The following is a 16,938-nucleotide window of genomic DNA, read 5'->3' as shown; positions in this document are numbered from 1 at the left end:
TTTACTGGAGAGACAATTTGAATATTTCCCAGAGGGGCATTGCAGCTATAAGTCCCCTTACCTGGCAGCCAGACTGGCTTGCAAAGTCTCCTTAAGGAGAATAGTGTTCCCCCGTGGAATTTTAGGGGCATTGCAGCTATAAGTCCCCTTACCTGGCAGCCAGACTGGCTTGCAAAGTCTCCTTAAGGAGAATAGTGTTCCCCCGTGGTCCCCACATAGCTTTCTCATGAGCCAGATCGGACACCCCCATACTTTGCACTGACGAGGGGCAAGCACCCCGAAACACCGTGTCTGCAAATTGGGATTCTGATCTGGCTTATATATCCTGAGTCATATTGCAAAGGATTGTCGAAAATCCACTTGTGACTTTTAGGATCGCTACTTCCAATAGGTGGCGCTGTGCTAGAGTTTGTCTCCTTTACTGGAGAGACAATTTGAATATTTCCCAGAGGGGCATTGCAGCTATAAGTCCCCTTACCTGGCAGCCAGACTGGCTTGCAAAGTCTCCTTAAGGAGAATAGTGTTCCCCCGTGGAATTTTAGGGGCATTGCAGCTATAAGTCCCCTTACCTGGCAGCCAGACTGGCTTGCAAAGTCTCCTTAAGGAGAATAGTGTTCCCCCGTGGTCCCCACATAGCTTTCTCATGAGCCAGATCAGACACCCCCATACTTTGCACTGACGAGGGGCAAGCACCCCGAAACACCGTGTCTGCAAATTGGGATTCTGATCTGGCTTATATATCCTGAGTCATATTGCAAAGGATTGTCGAAAATCCACTTGTGACTTTTAGGATCGCTACTTCCAATAGGTGGCGCTGTGCTAGAGTTTGTCTCCTTTACTGGAGAGACAATTTGAATATTTCCCAGAGGGGCATTGCAGCTATAAGTCCCCTTACCTGGCAGCCAGACTGGCTTGCAAAGTCTCCTTAAGGAGAATAGTGTTCCCCCGTGGAATTTTAGGGGCATTGCAGCTATAAGTCCCCTTACCTGGCAGCCAGACTGGCTTGCAAAGTCTCCTTAAGGAGAATAGTGTTCCCCCGTGGTCCCCACATAGCTTTCTCATGAGCCAGATCAGACACCCCCATACTTTGCACTGACGAGGGGCAAGCACCCCGAAACACCGTGTCTGCAAATTGGGATTCTGATCTGGCTTATATATCCTGAGTCATATTGCAAAGGATTGTCAAAAATCCACTTGTGACTTTTAGGATCGCTACTTCCAATAGGTGGCGCTGTGCTAGAGTTTGTCTCCTTTACTGGAGAGACAATTTGAATATTTCCCAGAGGGGCATTGCAGCTATAAGTCCCCTTACCTGGCAGCCAGACTGGCTTGCAAAGTCTCCTTAAGGAGAATAGTGTTCCCCCGTGGAATTTTAGGGGCATTGCAGCTATAAGTCCCCTTACCTGGCAGCCAGACTGGCTTGCAAAGTCTCCTTAAGGAGAATAGTGTTCCCCCGTGGTCCCCACATAGCTTTCTCATGAGCCAGATCAGACACCCCCATACTTTGCACTGACGAGGGGCAAGCACCCCGAAACACCGTGTCTGCAAATTGGGATTCTGATCTGGCTTATATATCCTGAGTCATATTGCAAAGGATTGTCAAAAATCCACTTGTGACTTTTAGGATCGCTACTTCCAATAGGTGGCGCTGTGCTAGAGTTTGTCTCCTTTACTGGAGAGACAATTTGAATATTTCCCAGAGGGGCATTGCAGCTATAAGTCCCCTTACCTGGCAGCCAGACTGGCTTGCAAAGTCTCCTTAAGGAGAATAGTGTTCCCCCGTGGAATTTTAGGGGCATTGCAGCTATAAGTCCCCTTACCTGGCAGCCAGACTGGCTTGCAAAGTCTCCTTAAGGAGAATAGTGTTCCCCCGTGGTCCCCACATAGCTTTCTCATGAGCCAGATCAGACACCCCCATACTTTGCACTGACGAGGGGCAAGCACCCCGAAACACCGTGTCTGCAAATTGGGATTCTGATCTGGCTTATATATCCTGAGTCATATTGCAAAGGATTGTCAAAAATCCACTTGTGACTTTTAGGATCGCTACTTCCAATAGGTGGCGCTGTGCTAGAGTTTGTCTCCTTTACTGGAGAGACAATTTGAATATTTCCCAGAGGGGCATTGCAGCTATAAGTCCCCTTACCTGGCAGCCAGACTGGCTTGCAAAGTCTCCTTAAGGAGAATAGTGTTCCCCCGTGGAATTTTAGGGGCATTGCAGCTATAAGTCCCCTTACCTGGCAGCCAGACTGGCTTGCAAAGTCTCCTTAAGGAGAATAGTGTTCCCCCGTGGTCCCCACATAGCTTTCTCATGAGCCAGATCAGACACCCCCATACTTTGCACCTGACGAGGGGCAAGCACCCCGAAACACCGTGTCTGCAAATTGGGATTCTGATCTGGCTTATATATCCTGAGTCATATTGCAAAGGATTGTCAAAAATCCCACTTGTGACTTTTAGGATCGCTACTTCCAATAGGTGGCGCTGTGCTAGAGTTTGTCTCCTTTACTGGAGAGACAATTTGAATATTTCCCAGAGGGGCATTGCAGCTATAAGTCCCCTTACCTGGCAGCCAGACTGGCTTGCAAAGTCTCCTTAAGGAGAATAGTGTTCCCCCGTGGAATTTTAGGGGCATTGCAGCTATAAGTCCCCTTACCTGGCAGCCAGACTGGCTTGCAAAGTCTCCTTAAGGAGAATAGTGTTCCCCCGTGGTCCCCACATAGCTTTCTCATGAGCCAGATCAGACACCCCCATACTTTGCACTGACGAGGGGCAAGCACCCCGAAACACCGTGTCTGCAAATTGGGATTCTGATCTGGCTTATATATCCTGAGTCATATTGCAAAGGATTGTCAAAAATCCACTTGTGACTTTTAGGATCGCTACTTCCAATAGGTGGCGCTGTGCTAGAGTTTGTCTCCTTTACTGGAGAGACAATTTGAATATTTCCCAGAGGGGCATTGCAGCTATAAGTCCCCTTACCTGGCAGCCACTGGCTTGCAAAGTCTCCTTAAGGAGAATAGTGTTCCCCCGTGGAATTTTAGGGGCATTGCAGCTATAAGTCCCCTTACCTGGCAGCCAGACTGGCTTGCAAAGTCTCCTTAAGGAGAATAGTGTTCCCCCCGTGGTCCCCACATAGCTTTCTCATGAGCCAGATCAGACACCCCCATACTTTGCACTGACGAGGGGCAAGCACCCCGAAACACCGTGTCTGCCAAATTGGGATTCTGATCTGGCTTATATATCCTGAGTCATATTGCAAAGGATTGTCAAAAATCCACTTGTGACTTTTAGGATCGCTACTTCCAATAGGTGGCGCTGTGCTAGAGTTTGTCTCCTTTACTGGAGAGACAATTTGAATATTTCCCAGAGGGGCATTGCAGCTATAAGTCCCCTTACCTGGCAGCCAGACTGGCTTGCAAAGTCTCCTTAAGGAGAATAGTGTTCCCCCGTGGAATTTTAGGGGCATTGCAGCTATAAGTCCCCTTACCTGGCAGCCAGACTGGCTTGCAAAGTCTCCTTAAGGAGAATAGTGTTCCCCCGTGGTCCCCACATAGCTTTCTCATGAGCCAGATCAGACACCCCCATACTTTGCACTGACGAGGGGCAAGCACCCCGAAACACCGTGTCTGCAAATTGGGATTCTGATCTGGCTTATATATCCTGAGTCATATTGCAAAGGATTGTCAAAAATCCACTTGTGACTTTTAGGATCGCTACTTCCAATAGGTGGCGCTGTGCTAGAGTTTGTCTCCTTTACTGGAGAGACAATTTGAATATTTCCCAGAGGGGCATTGCAGCTATAAGTCCCCTTACCTGGCAGCCAGACTGGCTTGCAAAGTCTCCTTAAGGAGAATAGTGTTCCCCCGTGGAATTTTAGGGGCATTGCAGCTATAAGTCCCCTTACCTGGCAGCCAGACTGGCTTGCAAAGTCTCCTTAAGGAGAATAGTGTTCCCCCGTGGTCCCCACATAGCTTTCTCATGAGCCAGATCAGACACCCCCATACTTTGCACTGACGAGGGGCAAGCACCCCGAAACACCGTGTCTGCAAATTGGGATTCTGATCTGGCTTATATATCCTGAGTCATATTGCAAAGGATTGTCAAAAATCCACTTGTGACTTTTAGGATCGCTACTTCCAATAGGTGGCGCTGTGCTAGAGTTTGTCTCCTTTACTGGAGAGACAATTTGAATATTTCCCAGAGGGGCATTGCAGCTATAAGTCCCCTTACCTGGCAGCCAGACTGGCTTGCAAAGTCTCCTTAAGGAGAATAGTGTTCCCCCGTGGAATTTTAGGGGCATTGCAGCTATAAGTCCCCTTACCTGGCAGCCAGACTGGCTTGCAAAGTCTCCTTAAGGAGAATAGTGTTCCCCCGTGGTCCCCACATAGCTTTCTCATGAGCCAGATCAGACACCCCCATACTTTGCACTGACGAGGGGCAAGCACCCCGAAACACCGTGTCTGCAAATTGGGATTCTGATCTGGCTTATATATCCTGAGTCATATTGCAAAGGATTGTCAAAAATCCACTTGTGACTTTTAGGATCGCTACTTCCAATAGGTGGCGCTGTGCTAGAGTTTGTCTCCTTTACTGGAGAGACAATTTGAATATTTCCCAGAGGGGCATTGCAGCTATAAGTCCCCTTACCTGGCAGCCAGACTGGCTTGCAAAGTCTCCTTAAGGAGAATAGTGTTCCCCCGTGGAATTTTAGGGGCATTGCAGCTATAAGTCCCCTTACCTGGCAGCCAGACTGGCTTGCAAAGTCTCCTTAAGGAGAATAGTGTTCCCCCGTGGTCCCCACATAGCTTTCTCATGAGCCAGATCAGACACCCCCATACTTTGCACTGACGAGGGGCAAGCACCCCGAAACACCGTGTCTGCAAATTGGGATTCTGATCTGGCTTATATATCCTGAGTCATATTGCAAAGGATTGTCAAAAATCCACTTGTGACTTTTAGGATCGCTACTTCCAATAGGTGGCGCTGTGCTAGAGTTTGTCTCCTTTACTGGAGAGACAATTTGAATATTTCCCAGAGGGGCATTGCAGCTATAAGTCCCCTTACCTGGCAGCCAGACTGGCTTGCAAAGTCTCCTTAAGGAGAATAGTGTTCCCCCGTGGAATTTTAGGGGCATTGCAGCTATAAGTCCCCTTACCTGGCAGCCAGACTGGCTTGCAAAGTCTCCTTAAGGAGAATAGTGTTCCCCCGTGGTCCCCACATAGCTTTCTCATGAGCCAGATCAGACACCCCCATACTTTGCACTGACGAGGGGCAAGCACCCCGAAACACCGTGTCTGCAAATTGGGATTCTGATCTGGCTTATATATCCTGAGTCATATTGCAAAGGATTGTCAAAAATCCACTTGTGACTTTTAGGATCGCTACTTCCAATAGGTGGCGCTGTGCTAGAGTTTGTCTCCTTTACTGGAGAGACAATTTGAATATTTCCCAGAGGGGCATTGCAGCTATAAGTCCCCTTACCTGGCAGCCAGACTGGCTTGCAAAGTCTCCTTAAGGAGAATAGTGTTCCCCCGTGGAATTTTAGGGGCATTGCAGCTATAAGTCCCCTTACCTGGCAGCCAGACTGGCTTGCAAAGTCTCCTTAAGGAGAATAGTGTTCCCCCGTGGTCCCCACATAGCTTTCTCATGAGCCAGATCAGACACCCCCATACTTTGCACTGACGAGGGGCAAGCACCCCGAAACACCGTGTCTGCAAATTGGGATTCTGATCTGGCTTATATATCCTGAGTCATATTGCAAAGGATTGTCAAAAATCCACTTGTGACTTTTAGGATCGCTACTTCCAATAGGTGGCGCTGTGCTAGAGTTTGTCTCCTTTACTGGAGAGACAATTTGAATATTTCCCAGAGGGGCATTGCAGCTATAAGTCCCCTTACCTGGCAGCCAGACTGGCTTGCAAAGTCTCCTTAAGGAGAATAGTGTTCCCCCGTGGAATTTTAGGGGCATTGCAGCTATAAGTCCCCTTACCTGGCAGCCAGACTGGCTTGCAAAGTCTCCTTAAGGAGAATAGTGTTCCCCCGTGGTCCCCACATAGCTTTCTCATGAGCCAGATCAGACACCCCCATACTTTGCACTGACGAGGGGCAAGCACCCCGAAACACCGTGTCTGCAAATTGGGATTCTGATCTGGCTTATATATCCTGAGTCATATTGCAAAGGATTGTCAAAAATCCACTTGTGACTTTTAGGATCGCTACTTCCAATAGGTGGCGCTGTGCTAGAGTTTGTCTCCTTTACTGGAGAGACAATTTGAATATTTCCCAGAGGGGCATTGCAGCTATAAGTCCCCTTACCTGGCAGCCAGACTGGCTTGCAAAGTCTCCTTAAGGAGAATAGTGTTCCCCCGTGGAATTTTAGGGGCATTGCAGCTATAAGTCCCCTTACCTGGCAGCCAGACTGGCTTGCAAAGTCTCCTTAAGGAGAATAGTGTTCCCCCGTGGTCCCCACATAGCTTTCTCATGAGCCAGATCAGACACCCCCATACTTTGCACTGACGAGGGGCAAGCACCCCGAAACACCGTGTCTGCAAATTGGGATTCTGATCTGGCTTATATATCCTGAGTCATATTGCAAAGGATTGTCAAAAATCCACTTGTGACTTTTAGGATCGCTACTTCCAATAGGTGGCGCTGTGCTAGAGTTTGTCTCCTTTACTGGAGAGACAATTTGAATATTTCCCAGAGGGGCATTGCAGCTATAAGTCCCCTTACCTGGCAGCCAGACTGGCTTGCAAAGTCTCCTTAAGGAGAATAGTGTTCCCCCGTGGAATTTTAGGGGCATTGCAGCTATAAGTCCCCTTACCTGGCAGCCAGACTGGCTTGCAAAGTCTCCTTAAGGAGAATAGTGTTCCCCCGTGGTCCCCACATAGCTTTCTCATGAGCCAGATCAGACACCCCCATACTTTGCACTGACGAGGGGCAAGCACCCCGAAACACCGTGTCTGCAAATTGGGATTCTGATCTGGCTTATATATCCTGAGTCATATTGCAAAGGATTGTCAAAAATCCACTTGTGACTTTTAGGATCGCTACTTCCAATAGGTGGCGCTGTGCTAGAGTTTGTCTCCTTTACTGGAGAGACAATTTGAATATTTCCCAGAGGGGCATTGCAGCTATAAGTCCCCTTACCTGGCAGCCAGACTGGCTTGCAAAGTCTCCTTAAGGAGAATAGTGTTCCCCCGTGGAATTTTAGGGGCATTGCAGCTATAAGTCCCCTTACCTGGCAGCCAGACTGGCTTGCAAAGTCTCCTTAAGGAGAATAGTGTTCCCCCGTGGTCCCCACATAGCTTTCTCATGAGCCAGATCAGACACCCCCATACTTTGCACTGACGAGGGGCAAGCACCCCGAAACACCGTGTCTGCAAATTGGGATTCTGATCTGGCTTATATATCCTGAGTCATATTGCAAAGGATTGTCAAAAATCCACTTGTGACTTTTAGGATCGCTACTTCCAATAGGTGGCGCTGTGCTAGAGTTTGTCTCCTTTACTGGAGAGACAATTTGAATATTTCCCAGAGGGGCATTGCAGCTATAAGTCCCCTTACCTGGCAGCCAGACTGGCTTGCAAAGTCTCCTTAAGGAGAATAGTGTTCCCCCGTGGAATTTTAGGGGCATTGCAGCTATAAGTCCCCTTACCTGGCAGCCAGACTGGCTTGCAAAGTCTCCTTAAGGAGAATAGTGTTCCCCCGTGGTCCCCACATAGCTTTCTCATGAGCCAGATCAGACACCCCCATACTTTGCACTGACGAGGGGCAAGCACCCCGAAACACCGTGTCTGCAAATTGGGATTCTGATCTGGCTTATATATCCTGAGTCATATTGCAAAGGATTGTCAAAAATCCACTTGTGACTTTTAGGATCGCTACTTCCAATAGGTGGCGCTGTGCTAGAGTTTGTCTCCTTTACTGGAGAGACAATTTGAATATTTCCCAGAGGGGCATTGCAGCTATAAGTCCCCTTACCTGGCAGCCAGACTGGCTTGCAAAGTCTCCTTAAGGAGAATAGTGTTCCCCCGTGGAATTTTAGGGGCATTGCAGCTATAAGTCCCCTTACCTGGCAGCCAGACTGGCTTGCAAAGTCTCCTTAAGGAGAATAGTGTTCCCCCGTGGTCCCCACATAGCTTTCTCATGAGCCAGATCAGACACCCCCATACTTTGCACTGACGAGGGGCAAGCACCCCGAAACACCGTGTCTGCAAATTGGGATTCTGATCTGGCTTATATATCCTGAGTCATATTGCAAAGGATTGTCAAAAATCCACTTGTGACTTTTAGGATCGCTACTTCCAATAGGTGGCGCTGTGCTAGAGTTTGTCTCCTTTACTGGAGAGACAATTTGAATATTTCCCAGAGGGGCATTGCAGCTATAAGTCCCCTTACCTGGCAGCCAGACTGGCTTGCAAAGTCTCCTTAAGGAGAATAGTGTTCCCCCGTGGAATTTTAGGGGCATTGCAGCTATAAGTCCCCTTACCTGGCAGCCAGACTGGCTTGCAAAGTCTCCTTAAGGAGAATAGTGTTCCCCCGTGGTCCCCACATAGCTTTCTCATGAGCCAGATCAGACACCCCCATACTTTGCACTGACGAGGGGCAAGCACCCCGAAACACCGTGTCTGCAAATTGGGATTCTGATCTGGCTTATATATCCTGAGTCATATTGCAAAGGATTGTCAAAAATCCACTTGTGACTTTTAGGATCGCTACTTCCAATAGGTGGCGCTGTGCTAGAGTTTGTCTCCTTTACTGGAGAGACAATTTGAATATTTCCCAGAGGGGCATTGCAGCTATAAGTCCCCTTACCTGGCAGCCAGACTGGCTTGCAAAGTCTCCTTAAGGAGAATAGTGTTCCCCCGTGGAATTTTAGGGGCATTGCAGCTATAAGTCCCCTTACCTGGCAGCCAGACTGGCTTGCAAAGTCTCCTTAAGGAGAATAGTGTTCCCCCGTGGTCCCCACATAGCTTTCTCATGAGCCAGATCAGACACCCCCATACTTTGCACTGACGAGGGGCAAGCACCCCGAAACACCGTGTCTGCAAATTGGGATTCTGATCTGGCTTATATATCCTGAGTCATATTGCAAAGGATTGTCAAAAATCCACTTGTGACTTTTAGGATCGCTACTTCCAATAGGTGGCGCTGTGCTAGAGTTTGTCTCCTTTACTGGAGAGACAATTTGAATATTTCCCAGAGGGGCATTGCAGCTATAAGTCCCCTTACCTGGCAGCCAGACTGGCTTGCAAAGTCTCCTTAAGGAGAATAGTGTTCCCCCGTGGAATTTTAGGGGCATTGCAGCTATAAGTCCCCTTACCTGGCAGCCAGACTGGCTTGCAAAGTCTCCTTAAGGAGAATAGTGTTCCCCCGTGGTCCCCACATAGCTTTCTCATGAGCCAGATCAGACACCCCCATACTTTGCACTGACGAGGGGCAAGCACCCCGAAACACCGTGTCTGCAAATTGGGATTCTGATCTGGCTTATATATCCTGAGTCATATTGCAAAGGATTGTCAAAAATCCACTTGTGACTTTTAGGATCGCTACTTCCAATAGGTGGCGCTGTGCTAGAGTTTGTCTCCTTTACTGGAGAGACAATTTGAATATTTCCCAGAGGGGCATTGCAGCTATAAGTCCCCTTACCTGGCAGCCAGACTGGCTTGCAAAGTCTCCTTAAGGAGAATAGTGTTCCCCCGTGGAATTTTAGGGGCATTGCAGCTATAAGTCCCCTTACCTGGCAGCCAGACTGGCTTGCAAAGTCTCCTTAAGGAGAATAGTGTTCCCCCGTGGTCCCCACATAGCTTTCTCATGAGCCAGATCAGACACCCCCATACTTTGCACTGACGAGGGGCAAGCACCCCGAAACACCGTGTCTGCAAATTGGGATTCTGATCTGGCTTATATATCCTGAGTCATATTGCAAAGGATTGTCAAAAATCCACTTGTGACTTTTAGGATCGCTACTTCCAATAGGTGGCGCTGTGCTAGAGTTTGTCTCCTTTACTGGAGAGACAATTTGAATATTTCCCAGAGGGGCATTGCAGCTATAAGTCCCCTTACCTGGCAGCCAGACTGGCTTGCAAAGTCTCCTTAAGGAGAATAGTGTTCCCCCGTGGAATTTTAGGGGCATTGCAGCTATAAGTCCCCTTACCTGGCAGCCAGACTGGCTTGCAAAGTCTCCTTAAGGAGAATAGTGTTCCCCCGTGGTCCCCACATAGCTTTCTCATGAGCCAGATCAGACACCCCCATACTTTGCACTGACGAGGGGCAAGCACCCCGAAACACCGTGTCTGCAAATTGGGATTCTGATCTGGCTTATATATCCTGAGTCATATTGCAAAGGATTGTCAAAAATCCACTTGTGACTTTTAGGATCGCTACTTCCAATAGGTGGCGCTGTGCTAGAGTTTGTCTCCTTTACTGGAGAGACAATTTGAATATTTCCCAGAGGGGCATTGCAGCTATAAGTCCCCTTACCTGGCAGCCAGACTGGCTTGCAAAGTCTCCTTAAGGAGAATAGTGTTCCCCCGTGGAATTTTAGGGGCATTGCAGCTATAAGTCCCCTTACCTGGCAGCCAGACTGGCTTGCAAAGTCTCCTTAAGGAGAATAGTGTTCCCCCGTGGTCCCCACATAGCTTTCTCATGAGCCAGATCAGACACCCCCATACTTTGCACTGACGAGGGGCAAGCACCCCGAAACACCGTGTCTGCAAATTGGGATTCTGATCTGGCTTATATATCCTGAGTCATATTGCAAAGGATTGTCAAAAATCCACTTGTGACTTTTAGGATCGCTACTTCCAATAGGTGGCGCTGTGCTAGAGTTTGTCTCCTTTACTGGAGAGACAATTTGAATATTTCCCAGAGGGGCATTGCAGCTATAAGTCCCCTTACCTGGCAGCCAGACTGGCTTGCAAAGTCTCCTTAAGGAGAATAGTGTTCCCCCGTGGAATTTTAGGGGCATTGCAGCTATAAGTCCCCTTACCTGGCAGCCAGACTGGCTTGCAAAGTCTCCTTAAGGAGAATAGTGTTCCCCCATATAAAAAAACACATCTTTCTCTCCTATTCCACATACCTGATTCCCTGTGGTAGCATCTTATAGCAGAGGCAGTTAAGTATATGCTAGCCCTGCTCCACTGAGGTCTATTAGAGGTAGGGAGACAGCCATGTCAGCAATTTACTTAGACTTCAAAACAGAGAGCTCCAAGGATGCATGGCTCCTTGGCTGGATATGATCATTGCATATCCAGGAGACCTCCAGTTTCTAGTGAAGTGGGGATTCTGACTATTAGGGGTGTAACTTTAGGGCACTGATTAGGAAGTATCAGAATAATTGGATAAGGAAGAGATCATATGAGTTAGAAAAGGAAGAGAGGGTAGGTGTTGGATAAAGAAGAGAAGGGTGGGTGTGGGATAAAGAAGAGAGGGTGGGTGTTGGATAAAGAAGAGAAGGTGGGTGCTGGATAAAGAGAGGATGGGTGTTGGATAAAGAGAGGATGGGTGTTGGATAAAGAAGAGAGGATGGGTGTTGGATAAAGACGAGAGGGTAGGTGTTGGATAACGAAGAGAGAGTGGGTGTTGGATAAAGAAGGGAGGGAGGGTGTTGGATAAAGAAGAGAGGGTAGGTGTTGGATAAAGAAGAGAGGGTAGGTGTTGGATAAAGAAGAGAGGGTAGGTGTTGGATAAAGAAGGGAGGGTGGATGTTGGATAAAGAAGAGAGAGTGGGTGTTGCTAAAGAAGAGAGGATGGGTGTTGTATAAAGAAAGGAGGGAGGGTGTTGGATAAAGAAGAGAGGGTAGGTGTTGGATAAAGAAGAGAGGGTAGGTGTTGGATAAAGAAGAGAGGGTAGGTGTTGGATAAAGAAGAGAGGGTGGGTGTTGGATAAAGAAGAGAGGGTGGGTGTTGGATAAAGAAGAGAGGGTGGGTGTTGGATAAAGAAGAGAGGGTGGGTGTTGGATAAAGAAGAGAGGGTGGGTGTTGGATAAAGAAGAAAGGGTGGGTGTTGGATAAAGAAGAGAGGGTAGGTGTTGGATAAAGAAGAGAGGGTGGGTGTTAAAGAAGAGAGGGTAGGTGTAGGATAAAGGAGGGTGTTGGATAAAGAAGAGAGGGTGGGTGTTGGATAAAGAAGAGAGAGTGGGTGTCGGATAAAGAAAAGAGGGTGGGTGTTAAAGAAGAGAGGGTAGGTGTAGGATAAAGAAGAGAGGACGGTGTTGGATAAAGAAGAGAGGGTGGGTGTTGGATAGAGAAGAGAGGGTGGGTGTTGGATAAAGAAGAGAGGGTGGGTGTTGGATAAAGAATGGAGGGTGGATGTTGGATAAAGAAGAGAGGGTGGGTGTTGGATAAAGAAGAGAGGGTGGCTGTACAATAAAGAAGACATGGTGGGTGTTGGATAAAGAAGAGAGGGTGGGTGTTGGATAAAGAGAGGGTGGGTGTTGGATAAAGAAGAGAGGGTGGGTGTTGGATAAAGAAGAGAGGGTAGGTGTAGGATAAAGAAGAGAGGAGGGTGTTGGATAAAGAAGAGAGGAGGTTGTTGGATAAAGAAGAGAGGGTGGGTGTTTGATAAAGAGAGGGTGGGTGTTGGATAAAGAAGAGAGGGTGGGTGTTGGATAAAGAAAAGAGGGTGGGTGTTAAAGAAGAGAGGGTAGGTGTAGGATAAAGGAGGGTGTTGGATAAAGAAGAGAGGGTGGGTGTTGGATAAAGAAGAGAGAGTGGGTGTCGGATAAAGAAAAGAGGGTGGGTGTTAAAGAAGAGAGGGTAGGTGTAGGATAAAGAAGAGAGGACGGTGTTGGATAAAGAAGAGAGGGTGGGTGTTGGATAGAGAAGAGAGGGTGGGTGTTGGATAAAGAAGAGAGGGTGGGTGTTGGATAAAGAATGGAGGGTGGATGTTGGATAAAGAAGAGAGGGTGGGTGTTGGATAAAGAAGAGAGGGTGGCTGTACAATAAAGAAGACATGGTGGGTGTTGGATAAAGAAGAGAGGGTGGGTGTTGGATAAAGAGAGGGTGGGTGTTGGATAAAGAAGAGAGGGTGGGTGTTGGATAAAGAAGAGAGGGTAGGTGTAGGATAAAGAAGAGAGGAGGGTGTTGGATAAAGAAGAGAGGAGGTTGTTGGATAAAGAAGAGAGGGTGGGTGTTTGATAAAGAGAGGGTGGGTGTTGGATAAAGAAGAGAGGGTGGGTGTTGGATAAAGAAGAGAGGGTGGGTGTTGGATAAAGAATGGAGGGTGGGTGTTTGATAAAGAAGAGAGGGTGGGTGTTGGATAAAGAAGAGAGGGTGGTTGTTGGATAAAGAAGAGAGGGTGGGTGTACGATAAAGAAGAGAGGGTGAATGTTGAATAAAGAAGAGAGGGTGGGTGTACAATAAAGAAGAGAGGGTGGGTGTACAATAAAGAAGAGAGGGTGGGTGTTGAATAAAGAAGAGAGGGTGGGTGTACAATAAAGAAGAGAGGGTGGGTGTTGAATAAAGAAGAGAGGGTGGGTGTACAATAAAGAAGAGAGGGTGGGTGTTGAATAAAGAAGAGAGGGTTGGGTGATGGCTAAAGAAGAGAGAGTAGGCGTTAGATAAGGAAGAGAGGATAGCTTTTGGAGGTCTTGGGACACTTGCCCCCTGTGCCCTCCCTAAATTCTGGTTGTGATATGGAGAAAAGCATTTGCAGTGTGACAAGCTTTAACTAAATAGGATCCTTGTAGCCACATTTTGTCATGTAATTGTTCCAATATTTACAACCTTTCCTTACTGTGTAAAGTGCTATAACTCAGCCGCCTGCTCTTGGCCGTACAGATTTATTGGGTGATTTATCTTGCACAACAAATCATAATGTAGTTAGAACAATAGAATCTTATGTGGAGTGACAGTGCGCCTTTGTTAAGAAGTAATAGACATTGATAATAGTTTATGCAGGTAATTTCCTGAAGACATTTCAATATTAATTATCCAGGGGTTAAATCTGGCAATGGATTTGTATTTTACAAACACACCTTGATAGGACCAAACGGCCATTATTTTTTAAGTTCTTTCATCGACTTTGGGCTTAATTATTCTGGCATAATTGGGATCATAGGGATTGCCTTCATTGGGGATTTCCTTATATACATACCCTATATTAAATTTTATGCCAACATGACTAGAATGCTCTAGGGTATGGTCAAACAGAAATGTTTTACGAGAATTTTGGAGCAGAATCTGCTCCAAACCCCACAATAAAAAGAAAAGAAAACTTAAAAATACTCTTTGAATAAACCTTTATTGGTTTCAAAGAGGCAAAAAGGTGTGTAGTACACATGCTGCTATATTTTACCATGGGGTTTTTTTTTCAGAAAAAAGTATGGTATCATGACAAGTCTTGAGACATTTCTGCTTGAAAAAGCTCCAAATTTTACCACTGACTCAATAGGAGCAGAAAAAGATGTATGGAAGCCACCGCTATGTTATATACAGTGCTGGCCAAAAGTATTGGCACCCCTGCAATTCTGTCAGAGAATACTCCGTTTCTTCTTGAAAATGATTGCAATCACAAATTCTTTGGTATTATCTTCATTTATTTGAAAAACAAAAACAAAAATCAAATCATTGATCATTTCACACAAAACTCCAAAAATGGGCCAGACAAAAGTATTGGCACCCTTAGCCTAATACTTGATTGCACAACCTTTAGCCAAAATAACTGCGAACAACCGCTTCCGGTAACCATCAATGCGTTTCTTACATTGCTCTCCTGGAATTTTAGACCATTCTTCTTTGGCAAACTGCTCCAGGTCCCTGAGATGTGAAGGGGGCCTTCTCCAAACTGCCATTGTGAGATCTCTCCACAGGTGTTCTATGGGGTTCAGGTTTGGACTCATTGCTGGCCACTTTAGTAGTCTCCAGTGTTTCTCTCAAACCATTTTCTAGTGCTTTTTGAAGTGTGTTTTGGGTCATTGTCCTGCTGGAAGACCCATGACCTCTGAGGGAGACCCAGCCTTCTCACACAGGGCCCTACATTATGCTGCAAAATTTGTTGGTAGTCTTCAGACTTTATAATGCCATGCACATGGTCAAGCAGTCCAGTGCCAGAGGCAGCAAAGCAACCCCAAAACATCAGGGAACCTCCGCCATGTTTGACTGTAGGAAACGTGTTCTTTTCTTTGAATGCCTCTTTATTTTCCTTGTAAACTCTATGTTGATGGGTTTTCCCAAAAAGCTCTACTTTTGTCTCATCTGCCCAGAGAACATTCTTCCAAAACGTTTTAGGCTTTCTCAGGTAAGTTTTGGCAAACTCCAGCCTGGCTTTTTTAGTCTCGAGGTAAGAAGTGGGGTCTTCCGGGGTATCCTACCATACAGTCCCATTTCATTCAGACGCCGACGGATAGTACGGGTTGACACTGTTGTACCCTCGGACTGCAGGGCAGCTTGAACTTGTTTGGATGTTAGTCGAGGTTCTTTATCCACCATCCGCACAATCCTGCGTTGAAATCTCTCGTCAATTTTTCTTTTCCTTCCACATCTAGGGAGGTTAGCCACAGTGCCATGGGATTTACACTTCTTCATGACACTGCACACCGTAGACACAGGAACTTTCAGGTCTTTGGAGATGGACTTGTAGCCTTGAGATTGCTCATGCTTCCTCACAATTTGGATTCTCAGGTCCTCAGACAGTTCTCTGGTCTTCTTTCTCTTCTCCATGCTCAATGTGGTGCACACAAGGACACAGGACAGAGGCTGAGTCAACTTTAATCCATGTCAACTGGCTGCAAGTGTGATTTATTATTGCCCACACCTGTTAGGTGCCACAGGTAAGTTACAGGGGCTGTTAATTACACAAATTACAGAAGCATCACATGATGTTTCAAACAGTGCCAATACTTTTGTCCACCCCCTTTTTATGTTTGGTGTGGAATTATATCCAATTTGGCTTTATGACAATTTTTTTTATTTTTTTTCATTGAAGACAAATTAAATGAAGATAGTAATACCAAAGAATTTGTGATTGCAATCATGTTCAAGAAGAAACTGAGTATTATCTGACAGAATTGCAGGGGTGCCAATACTTTTGGCCAGCACTGTAGCAAATTACTGTAAAACAAACGTAGCGGACAAAGTCGCTACCAAAGATGTCAGATGAGACGCTTCAGGGAAAATACTATGAGTGTTTTCTTGAAGTGTTTGCAGTTTCAAAAACCATGCGGGTAGGCCACCATCTAAAAGACACCATGTGCCCAAACCCTGAAAGTACTTTCAAAGAAGTGTATTTTCGGTCTGAGTACTGTCCATGAAAAAGGGCACAGCATCCAGACCAATGTTATTCAATGTGGCAGTGTAGATGAGTAGTTTTTTTTTTTTACAGACCGTATCTGCGGGTAAGAAAATTGGTCAACTTAGGCAGGCAATATCAGGCAGAAGCCAATAGTTATTAATATAAGGCAGGTATTATGGAGCTCTCTATAGCAGGTAATATGATGTCTTCAGAGGTAGGTACTATGTGGCCATTTGAGCTAGGCACTGTGGGGCCATCTGAGACATGCAATATGGGGCCATATATGGCAGGCACTATGAAGCTATCTCAGGTAGGTACTATGAAACCATCTGAGGCAGGTACTATGGGGCCAACTGATACAGGTACTATGGCGCCATCTTTTCCAGCCATTATGAAGCTATCAGGTAGTTACTATGCAGCCAACTGAGTTAGATACAATAGGGCCAACTGAAGCAAGCACTATGGGGCCATCTGAGGCAGACACTATGAAGCCATCTGAGGCAGGCACTATGAAGCCATCTGAGGCAGGCACTATGAAGCCATCTGAGGCAGGCACTATGAAGCCATCTGAGGCAGGCACTATTAAGCCATCTGAGGCATGTACTATGGGGCCACCTGAGACAGGCACTATGGGGCCATCTGAGACACACTATGGGGCCATCTGAGGCATGCACTCTGGGGCCATCTGAGGCATGCAC

This window comes from Anomaloglossus baeobatrachus, chromosome 5 (genome assembly GCF_048569485.1).
Source record: "Anomaloglossus baeobatrachus isolate aAnoBae1 chromosome 5, aAnoBae1.hap1, whole genome shotgun sequence".
Taxonomy (NCBI): Eukaryota; Metazoa; Chordata; class Amphibia; order Anura; family Aromobatidae; genus Anomaloglossus; species Anomaloglossus baeobatrachus.
Note: the sequence above shows the minus strand (reverse complement) of the source record.